General features: G+C 33.6%; 1 protein-coding gene across 10 annotated transcripts in view; it reads right to left on the bottom strand.

Moving 5' to 3' along the window:
• LOC118191856 (uncharacterized) overlaps nucleotides 1-26572 on the bottom strand; it is a 178937-nt gene that overhangs the window by 71935 nt on the left and 80430 nt on the right. For 2 of the 10 annotated variants that reach the window (XR_004758686.2, XR_015044372.1), the window contains exon 5: nucleotides 22274-22453. The exons of the other annotated variants lie outside the window; for them this stretch is intronic. The gene's annotated coding sequence lies outside the window, so the exon portion shown is untranslated. The remainder of the gene's footprint in view (nucleotides 1-22273; nucleotides 22454-26572) is intronic. 10 annotated transcript variants of the gene reach the window in all.

Genomic DNA, 26572 nt, shown 5'->3' with positions numbered 1-26572 from the left:
GATGGCAGGAAAGTGGTGAGATGTATTGAGAAGAAACCTGAGGCTGTAAGAAAATGAGATGGCTAGAAGTAAACACAATGTCTGCGTAGAAAGAGCATTTTTAAAATTCATAACAAAGTAACTGGTGGCAGAAGTTATCATTCTTGTTAACTACGGAAGTTTGAAGTATATCCAAAAACAAAATAAATTGTTTAAAGTCTGCTGACGGCTGCACTGTTTTAAAATTGATAAAATGTGGCACATTTGCCATCCCTGTAAATGCTTATTTCATCCTTCATGATTGGAAGTTTTTTTGGTAGGCGGCATCTCATGTTCAGCTGCGCAGCTGAATTTTGAAATGTTTATCATGTCTTCTCTTTTAAATCTGCCAATACTTTCAAGAGAATAGTACACAGACGGAAGACATTTTGGAGACTTTCCCAACTGAAATAAAAGTTATGAGCCAACTGCGAAGGGATAGAATTGTTTTGAGCATTTAAATTCCACTTTTCTCTCCTTGGAAAAAGGCTGTATACTATTTAAATGGCTCTGGAAATGGCGTGATGGTCAATCGCCAAATCTATAATAAACACGAGGAGAAAACGTGTTGTGAACATAACCTGCGCATTCTGTGATGCTTCTTTGGCAATATGAAGCAACTCCAATGATGGAACACAGCAGTAACTTTTATTTAACACTCAAAAAAATGGCGACATACAAACAAGAAGAGAAAACATATTCTATCATTTAAAAATAAATTACATTCTTCGTGCGAGAGTCGCACGAGGCACTCGAGTCTGGTTTCAAATATTGCCATTCACAAATACCTTAATGTTCATCTACTTAAATTATTTAAACTACAAGATTTTAATATTATTTAAAGCTGTTACAACCTCTCCCCCCAACGGAGAAATTTTTGCCGAAGGGAAAAGTTCTGTAAAATTCGAAATTTTATAAGCTCGGCTTGTTAAATTGCTTAAAGAGAAAAGATAACTTCTCTCATAAGTTTCCAAATTTTCAGGCCGAAAATTTTAAGTTTTAAACAAATATTTTTACACCACATTTAAATAGGAAGAAAATGGACCAGTGTTCAAATTAGTCTTCTTTTTTTTTCTTGACGGCGCCTAGATCTCTTCCATGGTGGACCAGTTCCTCGGCTATAATTCACAGCAATGCCTTTCCTCGGTTCATCTGTGCCTTTCGGATAATATTCATTTGTCATTTGCTTTCGACAATTGTTTTCTTCGTCTATTAGTAGCGGCTTTGATATTAAATCAAAAGCCGAAAGATGATGATAACGCTGCATTGCAAAATGATTCTCAATATTAATTTCTTTATCGTTTTTTAAATTTTCGTGAACATCTTCCTCTTTTAATTCTGGTGATTTAACTTCTTCTTCAAATACATCTCTGGATGCTTTATTTTCTTCCTTCATCGGTTCCAAAATCTGCTCTTCAGCTATTTTTCTTTTCCTTTGAACTCTAGTAGAAATGGCATTAAAATGGTATCACTAAGTTTACGTTCAAGTGATAAACTAATAAAATAAGGCAGTTCAGTGTTAACAGGAAGTAATAACCTGATATCACTAATATTACGTTCAGTGATGAACTAATAAAATAAGGCAATTCAATATCAACAGGAAGTAATAACCTGGTATCACTAATATTATGTTCAGTGATGAACTAATAAAATAAAAATACGCACGATTATTCGATCTCGGTTGGTGCCTTCAAAATAATTAAGACAATTAAGACTGTGATGCTTCTTTGGCGAAATGAAGCAACTCCAATGATGGAACACAGCAATAACTTTTATTTAACACTCAAAATGGCGACATACAAACAAGAAGAGAAAAACATATTCTATCATTTAAAAATAAATTACATTCTTCGTGCGAGAGTCGCACGAGGCACTCGAGTCTGGTTTCAAATATTGCCATTCACAAATACCTTAATGTTCATCTATTTAAATTATTTAAACTACAAGATTTTAATATTATTTAAAGCTGTTACAATTCTAAAGCACAGAAACGTTCAGAAAATTAAACCTGTTTACCTGTCCGCCTTTGTCCGTCATTAAAATAATCCATATCTTTACATTCTTTTTACAGAATTACCTATTGAAAAGCGTAAAGATATTCCAATACCATTATTCATGCTCTATATAAATAACAAGTAATCAAACAACGTAAGAGAGAATTTTGAAATTCTAATAGTTTGGTTTTCTTAAATTTCTTTAGTTTAATATTTTTACTTACAGTATCTGTTTAAATACAATAGTTCATTTTAAATTTTCAAATTTTAGTGAATTAAATTAGCAATACCATTTAAATTCCCGGTTTTTTATTCATGGGTTTTGATACTTGCTCTTATTTACATATGCTCTCAGAATTTAAATGATATTGTAGAATAGTTCGCAGCAATAATTAATCATTTATTTGTTTGCAATTAAAATTTCATAATTTAAATTTAATTTTTAATTATCTTTAAATTTATCTTTTTACGAATAAGTAATTAATTATTTGTTTTCTTAAATTATCAATTATTTTCTGTAATCATAAATTTAGTTACTATAATCATAAATTTTGTAAAACATAAAAAAATGTTTTTTTCTGGATGATCGCCACCAAGAAGGGAGGTGCACAACTACATGCCATAGCAATTATTTGTACAAGCCTTTAACATTCTGAGGCTACTCGTTTTTGACTCATGCGAGATACATACATACGTACGTACAGACGCCCGGAAAAAATCTCTTCTGAATCCATTTTAAATCAGTTTTATAATTCGTTTGGGGGAAAAAGAGTTCTTTATTACAGATGGTCACGCAAAAGCATCGTTAAATTGCATTCGATAGTGGTCAAATTTGATATTTTCGTTGAAATATTGTACCCGGAATTTTTCGCGATTACAACACTTTACTTCGTACAAGGAAATAAAAAGTACGTTCGCAACGACATGAAAATTTTAAATAAGGTTATTACTCACTACCTCTACTCTCATTACTTCTGCATACTTCTCATTACTTCTTCATTCTGATACATTAGATAAAATCCTAAAAGATTACATATGACAGACACATGAAATGAAGATTCAACTCAGAATTATTTTTCTCAGTTGTTTAGTTCAAAACATGAATTGACATTCTGCTATCAAACATGAGTTTCCCTCAAGCAAAAAATTCCGATTAACTTTAAAGTAATAGGTTACAAGAATATCAGCGTCTTTGAACTGCTTTCAGCTGAGTTTCAAAATAATAAATGGTCGAAGCAAAAGAAATACGCCAACAGGAAATTTTAAAAATTGGCAAAATTAACCTAATTTTGGAGTTACTTTCAGAAAAAGAAAGCGTAATCCAGGATGATGATTCTGAAGACGATTTAGGTAAAAAGCTTAATTCATTTCAAGAGGCAATCTGATGCTAGTTTTCTACCATCAGCTGAATATCTCTCCAAGGTTATTTCAGAGAACTTGCTGCCGACGAAAGTATGGATCTACATTCAATTTTCTCTTGAAATGCAAAAAGCCTTGCGTTTAACGTCAAACTAAGGTTGAATTCATATTCTTTTTAAAACTGTTTGGAAATTCAAAAGTACGCGATTTCATTCTATTTACTAAAAATAATGAAAAACTGAGGCTATAAATAGCGTTAGTGTAATCACACTACTTAGGAAAGGAATACACGCAGGGCTTAAATTTAATACACAAGCAAGGTCCGCTAGAACTCGGCTGCAGTATTTCACAGCCCTTAAGAGAGAGAGACTAAGTCTTGCCGGGGCCCCAAGTGAAATGAGCATTGATATTTGAATTTAATACTAAACTACTTGTATTTAATTTTATTTTATTTATTAATATTTTTTATTTTGTAAACTTTTATTCAATTCTATAATTTATTGTTAGCACAAAGGGGCAAATTTCCCAGAGGAGCTATTAATTTCGTTTTGGCATTTTGCGTCGCCCAATATACACTGAAGTGACAAAAGTCATAGGATACCTCCTAATATTTTGTCGGTCTTCTTTTTGCCCGGTGAAGTGCAGCAACTCGACGTGGCATGGACTCAACAAATCGTTGGAAGTCCCCTGCAGGAATATTGACCCATGCTGCCTCTAGAGGCGTCCGTAATTGTGAAAGTGTTGACGGTGCAGGGTTTTGGGTACGAACTGACCTCTCGATGATGTTCCAGAAATGTTCGATGGGATTCATGCCGGGCGATCTAAGTGGCCAGATCATTCGCTGGAATAGCCCAGAATGTTCTTCTAACCAATCGCGAACAATTGTGGCCCGGTGACATGGCGCATGGTCATCCATAAAAATCCCATCGTTGTTTGAGTACGTGAAGTCCATGAATGGCTGTAAGTGATCTCCAAGTAGCTGAAGGTATCCATTTCCAGTCAATGATCGGTTCAGTTGCACCAGAGGACCGAGTCCATGCCATGTAAAAACAGCCCAGACCATTATGGAACCACCACCAACTTGAACAGTGCCTTGTTGACAACTTGGGCCCATGGGTTCGTGGGGTCTGCGCCACACTCGAACCCTACCATCAGCTCTTACCAACTGAAATCGTGACTCATCTGACCAAGCCACGGTTTTCCATTCGTTTAGGGACCAACCGGTATGCTCACGAGCCCACGAGAGTCGCTGCAGGCGATGTCGTGCTGTCAGTAAAGGCACTCGAGTCGGTCTTCTGCTGGCATAGCCCAAGGAACACACATTTCGCCGCACTGTCCTATCGGACACGTCCCTCGTACGTTACACATTGATTTCTGCGGTTATTTGACGCAGTGTTGCTTGTCTGTGAACATTGACAACTCTACGCAGACGTCGCTGGTCTCGGTCGTTAAGTGCAGGTGGTCGGCCACTGCGCTGTCCATGGTGGGATGTTATGCCTGAAATTAGATACTCTCGGCACACTCTTGACACTGTCGATCTCGGAATGTTGAATTCCCTAACGATATCCGAAATGGAATGACCCATGTGTCTAGCTCCAACTACCATTCCGCGTTCAAAGTCTGTTAATTCTCGTCGTGTGGCCATAATCACGTCAAAGCCTCTTCACATGAATAACTTGAACACAAATGAAAGCCCTGCCAAAGCACTTCGCATTTATACATTTTCTACGCGATACTACTGCCATCTGTATATTTGCATATTGCTATCCCATGAATTTTGTCACTTCAGTGTAAAACGGCATTTCACTTTTCAAATTGTTTCCATTAAATATGAGAGCCTTGCATTATAGTTAAAGAAATTAAATAATGAAGAATCTGCATGAATATTTGTATGTTTCTCGCACTGTGAAAAAAACAACAGTACCTAGAGACCTCAAATTTTTAATAACGTAGTCCTCCTCTCGAATATGGGCCCAAATCTGAAATTTCGAATTTGTTCTACCTATTTCATATCTTGTAAAACTTTAACGAATTTTAATTAACAAACTCAACGATATCAGAGCGAATAATGGCCACACTGTAGGGAAAAAAAAAACATTTTTATCTCCAGCGCATGAGACTGTGTATAGGAAGTTCTAAGGATGTCCTCTTTTTAAATATTTTGTGATATTGCTGTTGAATTGAAATTTAAGGTTTAATTGCGAAGAACATGATATTTAATAAATAATGGTGACGCACATAACGTTAAAAAAACGCCCCTTTGAGAGTAATATATAAAATATATAAAATACTTAATAGTATATTAATAATAAGAAGAATATATTAATAATAATAACAAATATATTTTAATAATAATAATACATAAATAATAATATGTAAATAATAATATAAAATCTGGAAGCTTTCAGACTTTTTTTTAATTATTTTTATTACAAAAGGGGCTTTGTTCCTGAAGGACTATTGTTTTCGTTTTGCGATTTTGCGTTGAATCGCTATAAATGTCCGTTTCACTTTTCAAACTGTTGCCACCAAATGTTAGAGTCCTGTATTATATTTGAAGAAATTAAATAATGAAAAATCTGCATAAATGTATGTATATTTCTCGTATCGTGATAAAACAACGATACATGAGAGCCATCGCATTTTGAATGACGTAATCCTCCTACGAATATGGGCATGTGGAACACCAAATTTAAAATTTGGAATTTGTTGTATTATCGATTTCCTATTGTGTAAAACTTTAACGAATTTTTTATTAACAAACTCAAGGATTTTAAAGCGAGCAATGGCAACACTCTACGATGGGGAAAGAAACTTTTCATCTCCAGCGGGCGCGGAACTGTGTATCGGAAATTCTAAAGATAGGCTCATTTTAAAATTATTTTGCGACATTGCTGTTGAACTGAATTTTATGGTCTAAGTGCGAAGAACATGATATTTAATAAACAAAGGTAACACACAAAACGTTAAAAAACGCCCCTATGGACGTAATTTAAAATCTGAAACCTTTCAGATTTTTTTTCTAATTTCATTAATTTTGTTTATATTTCCTGAAGCCCTTACATAGGCCTCTGGAACTTCTAAGTTTAGAAATGAAACCCTGAGTGCATGTTATATTTATGTCACTCTTACGACTAAGAATAACTTATCTGGTACAATAATTAATCCTGTAAAATAGCTTTGAAGTACTCACACGATAAGACTTCAGGAAGAGATGTGTCCGGGAAAGTTTCCAAATAATATCCATCAAGTGAAGCGAAACTAAACGGTATGAAAATCCAAAATTGAAAGTCACACCTCATTGTTAAGTTCATTACATTGTTAAGTTCGGTTTGTCTTTCAGGAACTGAATTTACAGAATGGACATTGCATGCGCATCTATTAACACGAAGTGCCTTGAAAATAGTATAATAAAAAAAACCACTGTTTTCTGTGTTATAAAATAGTAGCAAATATTATATATATCTCATTTTACAGAAAATTATAAAAATTTGTTTTTCGGAACCAATATTCTTTCAAGGAATGAAAGGAAAAACTGAATGCATAAAAAAATTCTCCCTTACATTTCCGCATCTACTATTGCTATCATTAAAGTCTAAGATTCGTTTTCAAAACATGGATTAGTTACTGCATTAATTTCACTGAAACGAGATAGTAGTTTTGAATTTAGGATTACTACTGCTACAAATGGAATATGATAATAGCACAGATAAGGATAATCATGCTTAGGGATACGTCAAATCTATAACAACATAGTCAACTGCACGTGTATTTCCCTGTCATTGAAGCAACACATAAGAAAAGAATATTTTAGGAGCAACGAACGATTGGCATAATTCTAAACCCCAAATTAGTTTTTAAAACGAATGCCTATAAGATATAACAACTGAGAAACGATTTTAAAGCATCCTTGGTAATTTTTAATTTTTATGAACATTAAACAGAGACTGAATTTTCCCAAACCGTAACCTTCAAACTAGAGCGGAATTTTTGTATCTAATGAAAAATATTATAGCGTGCGTACGGGTTCGATAATGGATTGAACACAGAACGCATAATAGCCTGATAAAATTTATTTTACCAAAAGAAACACTTTACAATTCTCCAACTTTCCACAAAAATACTCGTACAGCTCTTCTCAGTATGATAGAGCACAAACACAATACTTCTCAGTATGATAGAGCACAAACACAATACTTCTCAGTATGATAGAGCACAAACACAATACTTCTCAGTATGATAGAGCACAGACACAATACTTCTCAGTATGATAGAGCACAAACACAATACTTCTCAGTATGATAGAGCAAAAACACAATACTTCTCAGTATGATAGAGCACAAACACAATACTTCTCAGTATGATAGAGCACAAACACAATACTTCTCAGTATGATAGAGCACAAACACAATACTTCTCAGTATGATAGAGCACAAACACAATACTTCTCAGTATGATAGAGCACAAACACAATACTTCTCAGTATGATAGAGCACAAAACACTTCAAACTACTAAGAACGTTAAACACAACGCAATGCAAAGCGAATTTAAAAGGCGAAACTCTCACAAATATCTCAATACTCTGAATTGAGCTCTAGACTAATAACTCAGAAACTGTTCCAGCTTCCGCCATAAGCTACGATTATTGTGAAAATCGCACAACGTGTTTCGGCTGTCGTAAAACTGATGCCTCTACTGTGAACTGAGAAACTGATGCTTTTTCTGGTCTTATATAGTTTTTCCCCGGCCGCCAAGAAATCTCTAGAATTTCCTCTTATGAAAATTACTGAAGGCCTATATGTTACATCTAAGGGCCGGGTACAGTCCGTATACGGTTACAATTAAAAGATCAGGTACAGTACCAATTATACTGGGATGGGACCAAAATGTCGCGACATGGTCGCCAAATTTGGCGATAAAAATTAATCCCCAAAACCATTGCCAGCTAGCTAATTTAGCGAGAGTTCAAATCCCGCGAATGATCTCGCTACATTGGCGTTTTTGTGGTTTCCCCCATGTGTAACGTAAATACGAGCCTTTCCCTTAGAAAGTCCTCCACGAACGCATCCCTACCCTTAGGCAGATAGCCCTAGTGTGCTTTGCTGAAATCTCAATAAACCAAACCCTGTAATCTTAATTTCCGGCAGAGCTTCGTCTCTTTCAAGCATCTCATTTACGTTATACAAAAGACACTACACGTTCACCCAAAATTTCACCAAGATTATTTACATATGTACAATTCGTAACAATATTTATTCTTAGCGACATACTTGAATATCAGTTTAAAATGGGTTAATTGCGTTTCATACATTAATATCTGAATTTCATCAAAGGCTGTTTTCAAAGATGAAATTTCGGATTTTTATATATAATAAATAAGATTAACTGTATTTTAACAAAAATAAATCCTACGATTTTAAGCTTAGTGCTTTGCATTTATGCACTGGTTATGTATAAGGGTATAAGACAATTATATAAAAGTTTTATGTAAACTAAACAAAGAGCTGTAGAGACATTAGGATTTTTTTGAAGAAGGTGAAAGATGAAAAATATCCAACGCCTTCGCCGGAAATCGAACCACGGACCTCTGGAATACACGCCCAGCGTGCAGACCACCCCACTACGAAGGAAGGCGGGAGAAATACCTCATAGAGTAATAGTAATAAAACTTATATGGGAGGTAGAGCAGGACTTTTATTACATATTAATTGGTATCTAGTCAGTAATCTAAAAATCAATAAACAGTTTTAAAAAATTTATAGCTGCGTAAATTTGCAAGGTGTGATAACACAATTAGCAAGCGGATACATAAATTTATGATTTATTTTCCCTCGTAAAAAAGTGTTATTACGTGAAGAATGTCTAACGTAAAGCAACACCTACTGTACGTAACTGTACTTTTAGTTGCACTTACGTCCATTAGAGGGAATTTTACCATAGAATCTTGAACATAGGAATTTGCTTTTTCAATATTTCTGCCTCAGAGCAGAGTTATTGCAAATAATAACAATTCTCGTTGCCATCTCTCCGATGTCAGTCCAGAGACTCCTGATTTTAACATAAATATCCGGGCTCCGGTTTTTATGAACTGAATCTCCGGGTTGAATAACATTTTTTCGTAAATGAATTACGTCGAGATTTGATTAAGCGCCTTTATCTTCCACGAGAAAAGTCGTACGAGTTCTAGGAGAGAAGAGAAGCACGCCAATGTGACAATTACCATAATTTCCGGAAAAAACGCCGCGGCGTTTACGTGTTTAAAACTTAAATTTTCAGCGGGTGCGGTGTTTCTACCCATGCGGCGTTTAGGTGCACTAAAAATAAAATATTTCCTATGATGGTCATTGTACATAGTTTGGATGGCCTTGTCATTGTGCATAGATTGGTGCTGTTCCCACACAAAAGACCACTCAGTTGCTTTTTTGCGAGCGTTATTTTGTTTACGTTCTTTCCCTTGAACGGACATACATGCCTTATTCATCCTAAACGAGATCTCAGAACAATAACATTCTTCCCCCTTTCAAATCAACATTCTCATCAGTTTGAATAGTCTCTCTCCTATGCCATTCGATGAATCTTCCAGGACCCATCCTCTTTCCACCCCTGCCTTTTCTGCAATTTTTTTCAAAGGCGGACACGACTCCACCTGTCTCGCAATAACGAACTCTGACGTATTTCTCCTTCAGCGTGAATGGATTTTTCTTGGCATTCTGCCAAATACAGATCCCATCAGTTAGGGTACAAGTACTTGTTGGATAATTTTTAATTAGGGAGCGGAAAATTTTTGAAAATGTCTCTAAACGGCACAGAAGCTATACATTTCTTACCTTTAATTTATTTTTGAGTTATGGTTTCATTTCATGCCTTTTTCTTAACTGGTATGTCATATATCAGGACTTAGGTTGAGTTTTTGCATCTATACGGCCCACGACGGTGTCACGCGCAATTTAATCTATTGCGGCGTTTACGCTGATGCGGCGTTTCTGTGTAATTTTAATTTTTTTCCCGCCATTTTTCTCGAGTGCGGCGTTTACGCTGATGCGGCCTTTCTTCCGGAAATTACGGTAAAATCGCAATAACAAACTTGTATTTAGCGTACATATATTAAAACACTCAATCAATTTCGAGGGCAGCTAAAGATCCCTCCTCATCAGGAGAACGAAATTACTAGAAAAGGGGAAAAGAAGAAAAATAAAGCATTGTCAAAGTAATCTCCGAAACACGTGGTCGTTATCAGTGTCTGAACCTCGAATCAGACTTGGTGCGTGAAGGTGCGGTTGCCCCTCGTTCCCTATTTTTTGACTTCGCTGATTCGTTTGCTTTTTATTCTATATTTTACATGTTTGATCAGATAGCCTGGCTCAGTAAAAGTAGGCGGCCAGTGTAAATCTGATTCAAAATCCGGTTAAGACCACGTGTGTGCTGATAACGACCACGTGTTTCTGAGATTCCTTTGACAATGCTTTATTTTTCTTCTTTTTCCCTTTTCTAGTAATTTCATTCTTCTGATGAGGAGGGACCTTTAGCTGCCCTCGAAATCGATTGAGTGTTTTAATACATGTATGCAAAATACAAGGTTCTTGTTGCGATTTTAATCGTACGAGTTTGTAATAGACTTAGCGCACACAGGTCCGATGATAGATTAACAAAATTTATTTTTATCAAAAGAAATACTGCGAAGCTCTCCAAAGTCTCTGAGCTAACAACTACAATTGAAGGCAGATGTTCTCTCCGGCCTTATATAGTTTTTACCCGGCCGCCGAGATATTTCTAGTACTTTCTGCTTCTCGAAATTACTGGATGGCATATGAAGGTCAGATAACATAGTGACCTATTACATTTATTCAATTAGAAAACCTATTATACGGTGATACAGGGACCGGACAAAAATGTCGCCAAATGGTTGCCATGTCTTGTGACTTTTGGCGATTTCTCCCTAAATTTTAAAACACAAGTTAGACGCCAAAATCCTTGCCAACTTGGCGTTATCTTGCCAACTAGCGATATAACCATTTACTCTGCCATTAATAGACTTTCCCCAGTATTCTTATTTTTCCGGCAGAGCATCCTCCTCATATTACATTATACAGAAAAACACAGTTTTAACACATAATTTCACTAAAATTACCCGTACATATGTACAAAATTCGTAACAGTCATTTTTGCTCTGCGCGAAATCGAAACTACTAGGAATTTAATCGGTTCAATTATGTGCTATAACTATATGACTGACTAAAATAATAAAAAAAAGCACTTGGAAATCTACATATGGTTTCAGTTTATTTTATTTCTTTACTTTTTTTGTTCATTTTTAGCCCAAAGGGCGTTAGCTCAGAAGGGCTATGCCCAGAAGGGCTATGTTTCTCGCATTGCGAAAAACAACGGCACCTAGAGCCATCAAATTTCGATTAACGTAGTCCTCCACCCGAACATGAACACCTGGAAGTCCGAATCTTTGTTTTAATATCTATTTCATATTTTTTATTTAACGAATTTTTGATTAAGAAAGTCAACTGTTTCAAAGCGACGAATAGCAACAGTTTACGGGGGGGGGGAAACCTTTTTATCTCCAGCGCGCAGAATGTGTATCGGAAACTCTAAAGATATGCCCATTTTAAAATTATTTTGCGACGTTGCTGTTGAATTGAATTTTATGATTTAAGTGCAAAGAACATGATATTTAATAAATAAAGGTAACACACAGAAGGTTAAAAAAACGCCTCTTTGGGCGTAATGTAAAACCTGTAAGTTTCAGATGTTTATTTATTTATTTATTTTTAATCTCCGGGTGGACACTAAGGTTGCAATTGTGCTTCTAACTGGTAAAAAAGACAAGCGGCAGATTTTGAGACATTCATACAGGACAGAGCGGCAAGTATATTGCTTCTCTAAGTAAAAAGAAAACTGCTTTTGGTAAAAATAAAGTAGCAAGCCTTTGTTAGGTAACAGCATTAGCACATAAAAAAAAAAAAAAAAAAAAAAGGTGATAACATTTTCACAAGATGGTGGTACTTCTGGAAACAAAAGCGATTAAAGTCTGGAGGCCTTGACAGTGAATTTTGCTTGAAAAAAAGGGTCATTATCTCCGATAATAATCTTTTGCATGCAGGCAAGAACTGCATCATGAGTAAACTAACAGAAAAGATACAATGTACGCTGCGAAAAAAAAATCTGATGTGTACACCACCTGACTTCCTTGTACGGAATATTAAATTATACGCATTTTATTTAAACTTATTAGATTGAATTAAACCTACTTCGCCGACAGCGCATAAACCACAATAGAATAAATGCATTCTTTAAATTTCACTCTAGTATTTGTTTACCATAGCGACACTCTGGCGCTAGGTTTATTTAACAGTATTATATTTCATTCATATTATAACTCAGAATGCACAAAATGTATATCATTTAAAAAATTATCTAATCGTTGCCACATGTTCTATTCAAATACTATAATAAAGCTAGAACTATGTGTAAAAGAAATTAAGCAAATAAAACAAAAAAGAAACAGTTTTTCACAGACGATTTAGTATTTCTCATTCAATTAATTCAGTTCTCACTTCGCGAGAAGGCAAAAATACATAAAAACTCAAAATGTCTATATTAAAAATTACAAAGTAAATCTTAAACACTTATTTCCTCGAAAAAATTCCAGAAAGGATTAAGCATGATTTAATGGGCAATAATAAATTAAGGCGTTATCTTTGTTGTTGCGAAGCTAAATTTCTCTAGATTGGCAACAAATCCACTAGTCTTCTGTTTCAAATGTAAACATCAATGGCCGCCATTAAAAAAAGGCTTAGCGGCACTTAGACAACTTTAAAATTGTTGATAATTCTAAAAATATTGCATACAGATTTACTAAAGGCATAAAAACCTTAACCGTAAGATAAAAACAACATAATAAAATCATTTTTAAAGCAAAAAATGTACAATTTACAAACATATAAGAGTAAAGAAACTGAGATCACTGAGCCGGGTAACAGAGTGGATATATATATATAAATATATTTATATACGTTTCGTGCGGCCGATTGCCACCAAAATACGAGGTGCACATCTACATGTTATAGCAGTCCTATATACAAAATTTCAAAGTTCTGAGGCTACTCGTTTTTGAGTTATGCGAGATACGTACGTACGCACGAACATACGTACGCACGTACGTACATACGTTCGTACAGACGCCACGAATAATTCTCTTCAGAATTAATTTTAAAGCAGTTTTATAATTTTTTTGAAGGAAAAGTGTATTTTATTCTGTCCTTACGTACAGATATCACGCAAAAACATCGTTAAATTGCATTCGATAGCGGTCAAAATGGATATTTTCGTTGAAATATCCTTCCTGAAACTTTTCGCGATTACAATACTTCCTTTTTACTTCGTACAAGGAAGTAAAAAAAAGGGGAGACAGTCCCTATTTCTACTGGGCCAACTGACGAAATTTAACTTGCGTTTTTACTTCCTCTTATGAAGTAAAAAGGAAGTATTGTAATCGCTAAAAGTTTCAGGAATCATATTTCAAAGCAAATATCCATTTTGACCGCTATCGAATGCAATTTAACTATGTTTTTGCGTGACATCTGTACGTAAGGACAGGATAAAGGACTCTTTTTCCACAAAAAAATTGTAAAACTAATTTAAAATGAATTCTGACGAAAATTTTCCGTGGCGTCTGTGCGTACGTACGTACTTACATATCTCGCATAACTCAAAAACGAGTAGCCTCAGAACGTTGAAATTTTGTATATAAGTTTGCTATATTAAGTAGATGTGCACTTCGTATTTTAGTTGCAATCGGCCGCACCAAAAGTATATAAATATATTTATATATTTATCCACTCTGTTATCCGGCTCAGTGATCTTAATTTATTTACTCTTGTATATTTGTAAATTGTGAATTTTTTGCTTTAAAATAATTGAATTATGTTGTTCTTATCTTCCGGTTAAGGGTTTTATGCCCTTAGTAAATCTGCAAGCAATATTTGTACAATTATCAACAATTTAAAAGTTGCTGCTAAGCCTAATAATTTTTCCCATGGCGGCCATTGCTTGTTTACATCTGAAACAGTAGAATAGTAGATTTGTTGACGATCTAGAGAAAGTAAACTTCGAAATGACAAAGATAACGCCTTCTTTTATTATTGCGAATAAAATCATGCTTAAACCATTCTGGAATGTATTCGAGGAAATAAGTATTTAAGATTTACTTCATAATTTTCAATACAGACATCTTGAGTTTTAATGTATTTTTGCCTTGTCGCGAAGTGAGAACTGAATTAATTGAATAAGAAATACCGAATCGTCTGTGAAAAATTGAATCTTTTTTGTTGTTGTTGTTGTTCTTTGCTGAACTTCTTTTATACATCGTTTTGCATTTATTATAGTATTTGAATAGAACATGTGGCAACGATTAGATAATTCTTAAAATGATATCAATTTTGTGCATTCTAAGTTAAAAAATGAATGAAATGTAACGCTGTTAAGTGACCCTAGGGCCAGAGTGTCGCTATGGTAAACAAATATAGTGAATTTTAAAGAGTGCATTTATTCTATTGTGGTTTATGCGCCATCGACGAAGTAGATTTAATTCAATCCAATATGTTTAAATGAAATTCAAGAAAAAATGGGAATAATTTAATATTCCGTACAAGGAAGTCATGTGGTGCACACATCAGATTTTTTATGTCTCTAAAGCGCGACTTAGGATATGTATTAGATTTATATATAGCATTGTTCTAATATAGGTATTTTGACACAAAATCGGACATCTTTTGAAATGACATGCCAATCGTTTTTCCATATTTCGATTCTACGACTCAAATTATACCAAACTGCCAACTTTTGTGAAAATCGCGCTAGTGCGTATTAAGAAATTAGCTCTCAAAATGTTAGCTCCTCAATGTTAATTGAATCTGACATATATTTATTTATCTCTCTTTTTTATTAAATCTACTTGATTCATTCTGTCAGAATTCAGAATTTAGGCTTAATTCAAGTATAATTAGCCCATCTTTTATTATTATTTTTTAAATTTTTATTTTGACAAATTAAAAAAAAATTTCGAAACAATTTTTGTACTATAACTTTTAAAAATTTTGTACTATAACCATTTTTTGTACCATTTTTTAATTTTTGTTCTATAACTTATAAAATTTTTAACATCATTTTAAAGAAGACATATTTCTAGGCGCACCCGCAGAAAATTAAGAGTTTTTTATTCAATATTTTCTAAGATATACATGAATTAACATATTGACGCGTTTTGAAATTTGGCATATGTGTTATAAGCGATAATAACGCCAATTTGGTTTGTTAAAATTATTTGAAGGTATGAACGATGATTTTTTTCCGCTCGTGTACGATGAAAAAAAAAGGGAAAGGAAAATAGGTTGCTATAACTTAAAAAATTCGCCAATAAATTATTCTTGGCGGAAACTGAAAAAAATACGCCAAGATAAATTTTTGAATTTCTACGTAAATTTCGCACCGAATTTTACAGAAGTTTATATTTAGGCATAATCTGAGTCGTAGAATCAAAATATGGAAAAAAAATTGCCATGTCATTTCAAAAAAAGTATAATTTTGTGCAAAAATACCTATATTAGAATAATGCTATATATAAATCTAATATATATCCTAAGTCACGCTTTCGAGACATGAAAAACGCAATTTGAATTTCGTCAATCGGCCCGGTAGAACCGGAGATATAGAACTGTCCCCCTTTTCGTTATGTGCAGTGTAAATAATTTTAACAGAGAAAAGCACTTATAAATTTTGTCTGCATATCTTCTTTATAATATGAAATGTATTTTGAGCATTTTTCATGAGAGTTATTTCTTTAGTTCTCCGTTTTAAGTCAAGCACAACAGAGAACTAGCATGCGCTCAGTTTCTAACATGCACGTCTTACGCATGCACTCAAAATAGATCGCACGCGCTGTTCAAGTCCAAGGTCGAGCGAGATAGGTACCTCCATCTTCAGTCAGCAAATAAACAAGGGACGATTTCGAATGAACTACGCATCCTGCAGCCAAAGTCCATTTTCCCAGAGAGGATGAGCTGAGTTACGTGTAGTGGATACGGGTGGTTGCTCATATACAAATGACGTAAAAGCGAAAGAATTTCTAGTTTTTGGCACTTTCCCTAAGCTGAATAATGTGGAGAATGAATGCACATTTAATAAGAATGGAATACATGCAAACAGTTCGTTACAATTATCCATAGAGCCAGGTTTTATTATTATTATTATTATCACAATTAAACAAAAAAAAAAAAATTTACGTGGGCTCTGCCTGACTTCCTTGTATGACCTATTAAATTATACACATTTTTGTTGCATTTCACTTAAATATCATTTCCTCGAATTTCATTAGAGATGTATTTCTCATTCAATTAACCCAGTTCTCACTTCGCGGTAAAACAAAAATACATAAAAACTCAATACATCTTCATTAATTAAAAAATTGTAAAAGACAGAAAAACATTAAACACTAATGCAATTAAAGGCTGTTCAAAAACAGATTTTAAGAGTTAAAATTAGAGTTTCTACGCAAAAACAAGAAATTAGGCCAGCGTGCAAGAAGGCAGATTTTTCGGTGCACAAAACCGAAATTCTACGTTTGGTCCCGCTCGGCTAAAAGACTCTGAAGGAGGAGAAACTGACTTAATTCACTATGCTATTGAGTTTCAAATCTAAACAAATGGCGGTTCATTAGACTTAAGTCGCCCCTTTTAAATTATTGATAATTCTACAACTATTGCATGCAGATTAACTAAATGCTTAAAAACCTTAACCCGAACATGAAACCACATAATTCAATCATTTTTTAAAGCAAAAATTCTCACTTTACCAACATACAGGAATAAAAAGTCCAAGCTCACCGAACTAGGTAAGAGAGTGAGATATATATATTTATATAAGTTTGGTGCAGCCGACTGCAACGAAACCGGGATGTGAACAACTACATGTTATTAGCAGTCCAAATATACAAAAATGTACGGCTTCTACGGCTGTAATTCTACTGCTACTCATTCTTGAGTTATGCGAGATACATTCATAGGTACGTACGTACAGGCGTCAAGAAAATAATCTCTTTTGAATCCATTTTAAATCCATTTTAAAAATCCTTTCTGGAAAAAACAGTCCTTTATTCTGTCCGTACGTACAGATGTCACGCAAAAACATAGTTTGAGCGGTTTGAAATGGATATTTTCGAATGAAATAATAATAATTTTAATAATAATAATTTAATAATAATAATTTTGAAATGGATATTTTCGAATTTGAAATATGATACCCGAAGCGTTTCGGGATTACAATACTGCTTTTATATCGTATAAGGAAGTAAAAATGGGTCACAGTCATGACAAAATATTAACAGCACTTGACTGAAAGACGGCGTTCGAAAATTCGTACTTGAAAACAACGTTAGTGGTTTCAAACAGCGCCATATAAAGCTAAAAGCCACTTCTAGGCTAATGCTGCTTTACTAACTCACGCCTTCCCCAGCTCCAAAATTATACAACGTTTCAAAAATCATCCTTACATTTTTAAAACAGATATATTAATTTAAAATACAAATGTATTAAGCATGCAGGACAACGTACGGTTATAACGTACACACATAATTGGTAAAAATCGTAAACAAATCAATTATTTTATCGAATTTAGAACATTTCAAAAAGTAAATTATATCAAATAAATTATAAAAAATATTAAAAACTATTATTATCTTTATACAAAACTGATAAAAATTACAGTCTCCCACGAGCATATTTTTATTAACGTCATACACTGAGATGAAAGTTTGTAGATTTTTAACAGTGATTTCTTTCTCTAATTATTCTAGATCTAATTTTCGATTAGTAAACATTATTTCCAGTCTAAAGTATTGATATTCTATCTTCAGTCTACTCTGATTCATCGGTATTCTTAAATAATTTAAAATTTACTTTAGCGTCGTAAAAATACTTAGCTACTTAGCTAACTCTAGCTTCGTAAACTACGCAAAATTACGGTTAATCCATGAGCACCTCAATGAAAATAATAATTAATATAATAAAAAAAATCTGAAAGCGTTCAAATTTTATAATATGCATACTTTATGAGAGTTTTTCTAGCGTTTTCTGTGTTACATTTATTTATTAAATATAATATTCTTTCCGATAGACAGTCTTGCGCGCTGGAGATAAAAACAAATTTTCCCGTAAAGTGTTGCCATTGGTCGCTTTGAAATCGTTGAGTATGTTAATCAAAAATTCGTTAAAGTTTTACAAAATATGAAATGGATAATAAAACTAATTCGAAATTTCAAATTCGGGCTACCAGATGACCATGTTCTGGTGGAGGATTACGTTATTCAAAATGTCACGGCTGTAGGTACCGTCGTTTTTTCACAATGCGAGAAACATACCTACAAGCATGCACATTCTCCTTCATTTAATTACTCTTGAAATAATTCAGGCCGATAATATTTGGTGGCAACAATTTACAAAGTGATTCAACCTTTTACAATGACTCAACTCGGAATGCCGTTTCCAGACTAACAGCCCTTCTGAGCTAACACATCTTTGGGAGGGGGAAGGGAGAAAAAATTAAAAAGTCTGAACCTCACTTTTCTGAGTGGCAACAGTGCTGATATCAGCAACAATGGCAACAGCGATATCAGCAACAATGGCTGCGTGTCATTATTACTGATCTAATGAGAGAGAATTGTGGATATGATGCGATTTCATCAAAAAACATAAAAAGAAAAAAAATCTCTTTCGAATTTTGACAAAATCGCTTCGAGGTGCACTGGCTGTTATCTAGCTCCACCCCTATGTATCAAATTTCGTAGCTCTGGGTCTATTAGCACGAACGAAAGACACATACACGCAGACAGACTATTCCTTATATATACAGATATAGATAAGAGAATATCAATTTCCCCCCCCCCCCAAAGTACAACTTAAGTCACCTTTAAGAAAGAAATTAAAAAAAAAAATGAAATGTTGGAAGATAAACTATGGGAAGAAAAATTACATTTTTTAAAATGAGGCTTACCACAAGAGTAAAATAACGCCCAGAATGTATAGTGGATAGGGGAGGTAAACCGCTGAGTTGGCTTCCGACCCAGGTATAGATATATCCATGCAGAATTGGTTACCAACTCGGCGGGAGTCAACCACTAGCTACCAGGCCACAGCCCTGGGCAGCTCCGGTTGAGCAGAAGACATTTATAAAATGCAAAAAAAAGATATACATATGCATACTAGGCACTTGAAGAAGAGTACAACAATGTGCAAAGAAATATATACATGTGCATACAAGGCACCTGAAGAAGAGTACAACAATGTACAAAGAAATATATACATGTGCATACAAGGCACTTGAAGAAGAGTACAATCAAAATATATGTATACAGATATTTTGATTACAAAATACAAAATGATTACGAAATACAAATTTAAATACAAAATGATATACAGATATATAGTACACACTTACATACATAGGTATTCCGAAACAAATAAAAGTATACGTACTCTCACTCATATTGATATATGCACCCATACATATATGTTATCATGATAGTTAAAGTTTACAAGAAGCATGCCATTGACGTACGCGTGATCCTTAGTATAAATTAGGTACCATAAATAAAAGATATAAACACGTACAGATACATTACATCATTCAGATACAAAACGAACTTTATGTATGAGAGCGTGGCACAGCATAAATACAAAATTACATAATGAACATACATATCACATACTCTGTTGCTGACATATTGAACTAGCTTATATAGACTTTTATGACTACTGTCTTCCAGTGTCAGAAGCGTAATTGCTAGTACAATAGTCAATTATTGTTTTCAGTTTCCGTTGGTCAACTCTGTTACTTTGTAGATTCTGGAACCAATTTGGCCAAGTGGATAGGGAAGCCGACTATGATGCCGAAGGGCCCGGGTTCGAATCCCGGATAAGGGATGGGAGAAATTATTCGTCCCTTCATAGGAGGTAACGGTGGCAAACCTATTAGGTGATACCAAAATAAAGTGGCCAAAACTTCCTCATCAAAGAACGATCCTTGGTAAGCAAAATTAAATGTATTATGGACAAGCTTGATGTTCTGGAGCAAGATCCCTGCCGGGCAGAATAGTGCTTCATTATCGCAGGTGTTATAGCTATCTATATGTGTCAAAAATTAATGAAAGTGGAAAGCGCCCCATATAGCCCTACACCTCGAATATCCAAATGCTATCTTTTGTCCCTCAACAACTATGTGCTGAGACACCTATTCGTGCTGAGACACCTATTCTGTTTCAGTTTGCAATTGGCAGTTTAATGTAACCTGAATTGCTAAATGTCTACAACAAATAAACTCTCATTCATCCTGTAAATGGGTATAGACTATGTATTTAACTGAGTATTTAAAGCCTGCAAATCACATCATCAAGAACCCAAATATACTAACTCTATAAATAACATGCAGCTTGAACCGAGCACCAAATATGCGGTCTGTATTACCACAAAACCTGGGATGGTAACGTGTCATCTGTATCAAATATACGTATAGTCTGTACTATTATGTAATCTGAATGGTTAAGCGTCCTATTTAATTTCTATTGTACACATGCAACGGTATTTTTCCGAAGTTATAATTGTCATATTTATGTGTTAACTGTATTACGTATTTATGTGTTATGTATATGTTATTATACTGTTATATATTTAACTGTGTTATGTATGTTACGTAGTGTTATGCAGCCCCTATATAGCCTGTATAGCCTTGTTGTAGTGTTATGCATATTACGCAGTGTATGTATATTAGTTGGTACACTATGAAATGTAAGCTGTATCAAATATGTAGTCTGTACTATTTTGTAATCTGAATGGTCCAGTGTCTTATTTAATGTCTATGGTATGCGTGCAAAGGTAGTTTTCGTACGTTATGATTGGTACATTTTTGTATTTAACTGTGTTACGTATTTATGTGTCAGTGTGTGTTATGCGTAACATGTGGTGTGTGTTATGTACGTGTGAGTAATATACACGCGTTATGTATGTGTTGTTTATGTGTTATGTACGTGTCAGTAATATACACGCGTTATGTATGTGTTGTTTATGTGTTATGTAATGTTATGTATTTAACTGTAGTTTACGCATTTGACTGTGTTACGCATTAATGTGTTATGTATGCGTTATGTGTGTAACGCAGCCCCTATATAGCTTGTATAGTCTTGTAATCTTAAGTATATTATGTAGTGTATGTATAGCCTAAGTCTTTCTTGCTGGACAGTAGCCCAACGAATCGATGCAATGGTCAGTGGCATAAAATTAAACATTAAACATATAGCATTAAAATTTTCAAAATTGCATTTTACATCACTACCTTCATCATCCGTATTTACTGCCCTAAAAAAGGACATGCTTACCGTGAAACCCTAAAGGATCACTCGCCGAAGTCTAAAGATACTCAGTAAACTCATTGACCGTCTACGGGACTGGGGCAGTTCGTAGAAAATTGAGCAGTAAACCAAAGTGCATCCAACACGCTGGGAATGATTGCCGTTGAACTGAATTTTATGGTTTAAAGGCGTTTTGTGTGTTACCTTTATTTACACAAAACATTGAAAAAACTCCCCTTTGGACTTAATTTAAAATCTGAAACCTTTCAGATTTTTTTATCTTAGTATTTTAAATTCTTAAATGTTTTATTTCTGGTTCTTCTATTTAAATTTATCTTTATCTTTTTACTGTGTATTTTCATATCCATCTTATCAACCTATTTGCAAGTCTCAAAGGCCTTTTCTTTCATTTGGGGGAAAAAAAATTCTGCTCTTTAATTACATAAATATTTCCAGTTAATAATTCTTTAAAAAAAATGCGTTAAAAGGCCTCCCTACCTGAATTCGTTGAGATCCTGTATTCAGGGAGCTTTTGCTGAGGGAAGTGCCGCATACACGGCCTAGATTCCTGTTAAGAACATTTTGGGCTGCCAAACACGGCAGAAAACCAGATTTGGCTATTTTCTGTCCCTTTCCTTAAGCAGTTGAGGAGATCTGCCTTCTCAGGATGCTATGCATCTTTCTCGGTGTAAATTTAAATGAAAATAAATTTAAATTAATTAGTATAAATAACCAGTAAATGAAAACGAAATGAATTAAAGTTTAAAAAAATGAAATAAATTAAATGAAAATTTAATGAATGAAATAAATTAAAATGAAATAAATTGAAAATGAAATGAAATAAATTAAAGTTAAAAAAGAATAATTTTTGAGGAGATGGATTATATAACGTGAAAGTCAATAAAGATGATTTTATACTGTAAATTTTTTAACAAAATTGCCATATCAGAATTTCTTGCCTTTGAGAATTATTATTTTAGCAGGGATATAGTAAACATAATTGTTTATATTATGTATATTCAAGTATAACGCATTGTTACAGTTTATTTTAAGTGTTGCCTTAGTTTATTATTAACTAGCAGCTACTCTGACACTCTTCGTCTGGCTTTTTAAATGTACCGGAAAAATGGTTGAAAGGAACACCAAACGTTAAATTTTAAAACTGCGTAGAATTTTACTCTGCAGAACAATTTCATAAAAAAATTTAAAAAGATATTACGTATAACAAAAATACAATGAAATAAGCAATATCCCTTAATACAAATATTAATTATTTTAATCAACTTCCCGTTGCCTTTTCTCAACAAACGTCCAGTATCCAAGAGAAACATTAAATTTAAAAATTGCACAGAATGATCGCCCTCATTTTTCCAAGTGGCAACGGTGCTGATTTTCAATAGTAAGCAGTCCAGTATACAATTGAATGAAAAACTGTTGCCAAAACCACATTTCTAAAAGAATGAAACTATTCAAAATGATGCGATAAAATTGAAAAGACAAAATCAAAAAAATCTGATATCATTTTTTAAAAAATCGCTTCGAGGTGCCTTGGCTCTTGTCTAGGTGCACCTATATACTAAATTTCGTAGCCCTGGGTCTATTAGCTTACTCGCAACACAAACGAAAGAGGCACAGACACTTTCTTTTATTATATGTAGAGATTTAGCATGAATTATAAAGAAAAATCAAGAAAACATATCAAGATATTCTTTCCCTTTTCTTACTTCATTTTATGAGAAACTAGCAGCTTCGCTGCCAGCCTTTCTGGCTTTTAAATATATCGGGAAAATGGCTGAAGGAAACACTAAACATTAAATTTAAAAACTGCGCAGAATTTTACTCTGCAGAACAACTTCGTAAACAAAAGGTATTACGTATAACAAAATTAGAATGAAATAAGCATTATCCCTTAATACAAATATTAATTATCCTAATAAATAAATTAACCAACTTCCCTTTACAAAATCTTAAGAACTCAAATGGTATAAAGGAGGTTAAGAACTTTGTTTCCTAAAAAAATCACTCAAAACTTTTCAGTATCTTAAAAACAGTGAAATGAGCAATAAATAACATAAAAGAATACAAAAAACAAAAAATTCTGAAAAGCAAAGTATGATTAATGATATTTTATCTTATATTTTCAAGAAAAAAATTAACCAACTTTCTGTTGAAAAAAAAAAAAAAAATCATGCAAAACTTTTCAATATCTTACAAACAGTGAAATAAGCAAAAACTAACATGAAAGCAACTCAAAAAACATAAAATTCCGCGCAGAATTTTACTCTGCAGAACAACTTTACCAAAAAAAATCAATAAAAATGTATTACATATGTGTAAAAATGACAATGAAATATGCCAATCTCTTAAAAACAGTGACATAAGAAATACGATGAAAAGTTGTTGCCAAACCCATATTTCTAAAACAATGAAACTATTCAAAATGATGCGATTTCATCAAGAATCTATCAACAACAATAAGACAGGAAAATTGTTGCCAAAATCCCATTTTCAAAGATGTGAGAAGTGTACTCGGAAGTTTCATTTAAAAAATGTTTTAAAAATACAAAATATTATAATTTTTCCAGAATTCTTTTTGTAAAAGCAGTCGCAAGGATAAAAGTTTAAGGTGTCCAAAAATCAAAGAAAAATAAACTGTACATTTTTAAATATAAACTTTTTTAGAAAAAACCCCATTGAAAAGGTGTTAAGCTCCCTTTGTTAAATAAATTCGCATTGAATCGATTTATTGAAACACGAAATTTATTTTTTTAAGTTCGTAAAATAGCTAAGTGCCTACGTTTCATGACGATGTGAAAATCGAGTGTGTAGAGTAAAATCTCGCTTTCCTATAGCCCATTATGTCTTAAAATGACGCGATTTCGTCACAAAACATAAAATAAAAAAAATTCTAATTCGAATTTCGAAAAAATCGCTTCGAGGTGCTCTGGCTTTTGTCTAGATGCACCTTTGTACCAAATTTCGTAGCCGTGGATCTATTAGCTTACGCGCAGCACAAACGAAAGACACACACACAGACTCTTTCTTTTATTATATGTAGTGAAGATGAATACGTAAATAAAACGTAAATGAAAACGTTGAATACTACGCAGGGCGAAACACGTCGAAAAAAATCTTTCCATATTATAAGATAAAAAGAATTGAGGTCATTTCTTCTCAAGCTCACAGATTCTATCTCAAAGATTATAATTTCAAACTCTCCTTAAGAACCATAAAGAACACCAGCAAACAGTATTTTATTTTGCATTCATATTTATTCAGCTCGTGGCGCCGAGTGCAAAAGAACTCGGTCGGCAACATGCCAGATGTCGCGTAGCTGAGATCAAGGTGAATAATTGAATTGGCAGCCTTTCTCCCGCAGAATCTGAAGCTGTTCCGCAAAAACTAAAAATCGAACTCACTAGCACTAACTGTTAAAGCAGTTAACAGCCGGACATGATATTTCATGAAGTGTAAACACTTCCCGAACTAGATTTGGATAATAAAATCTTTACACGTATTTCTTTTTAGATGCATTTTCTTTCTTCCCCGGTTGTCAATTTAGATTTTAATTTTAGGTTTGTAGATAAATAGTTATTCATTACTAAATTCATCATCAAATGCTTATATGAATGTAAAGCTGCGAGGCCTTTTACGCAGTTTTATGAAACCTTTCAAAATGTTGCATTTGTGCTTTGATCGAGTCCAGCTGAAAGTTTGGCGTGCTTTTGCGGATTATAGCTTGTAGAGATATTAGGTATTTTTGGAAGCAGGCAAGATTGAAAATTATGCAACGCCTTCGCCGGGAATCGAACCACGGATCTCTGGAACACGCGCCCAGCGTGCAGACCACCACACCACGAAGGCATGCCAAGAAGGCGGGAGAAATACCTTATAAGCTGACATACAGTCAAAGATTCAAAAAACAAAGTTTGCTCTCCAAATTTCAGAATGCGGAAGTTTCATATTCAAAGCACGATCAGATAGAAAAAAGATATTGAAAGTATTATATAGACCAACGGTTCTCAATCTTTTGTCTAACGCGTACCACTACTACATTTTACAAAGATTAGTTTTCAGTTTCTTAATGGAAATAATAAAAAATGTTATATATTTTGCCATTTCCACAACCTATTGGCTATTTGTATTAAATATGAACACATAAAAAATTATATTAAAATATTCATTAACATTTTAACTATCAAAATTTAAGTTAAATACTTTAATTCTAAAATCTAGTGTGAAATTTGGGCCTGTTTAGAAGAGATCAGTTTTTTTTTTTTAAATTTTTATTTCATTTGACTTAGTTTTAATCGTAAATTATGATCCACTTTTAATTTTGTTCTGGGAAAAAAAAAAAAAAAAAATTCGTTGTTCACACAATTAAGTTGCACAAAGAGGCAATAAAAATTTAATAGCTTTATTTGAAATGCCTTTAAATTCTCTTTTTTCCCGGTTCAGCCAAAAGTTAAAAAGTGTGTTATCTTTGAAATCTTCAGTTAGAAATCTGAAATGTCTATTAATTGTGTTTTTTCTTTCAGATACATTTGAACAAAATGGGTTTCTAATACCGAATGCAAATTCATCCTTCATTTTCGAATTACTTCCGATTAGAAAACTTACTAAATGTGGTAAATAGCTTATCCAGTTCTCTGCTTATTAGCCTTATCATCTTCCCCCCCCCTTTTTTTTTTTTTTTTTTTTTTTTTTAATCATTGCCTTTATTTTCTCTCTAATGGTAAACTAATTAACACTTTGTACTTGCAAACCTAAATTTAATTCATTTAACTTTCAAAAATA

Source organism: Stegodyphus dumicola, chromosome 12, assembly GCF_044657685.1.
Source record: "Stegodyphus dumicola isolate Sdum_Otavi_A_Nest chromosome 12, ASM4465768v1".
In the NCBI taxonomy this organism is placed as follows: Eukaryota; Metazoa; Arthropoda; class Arachnida; order Araneae; family Eresidae; genus Stegodyphus; species Stegodyphus dumicola.
Note: the sequence above shows the minus strand (reverse complement) of the source record. Positions and strands in the feature narration are given on the sequence as shown.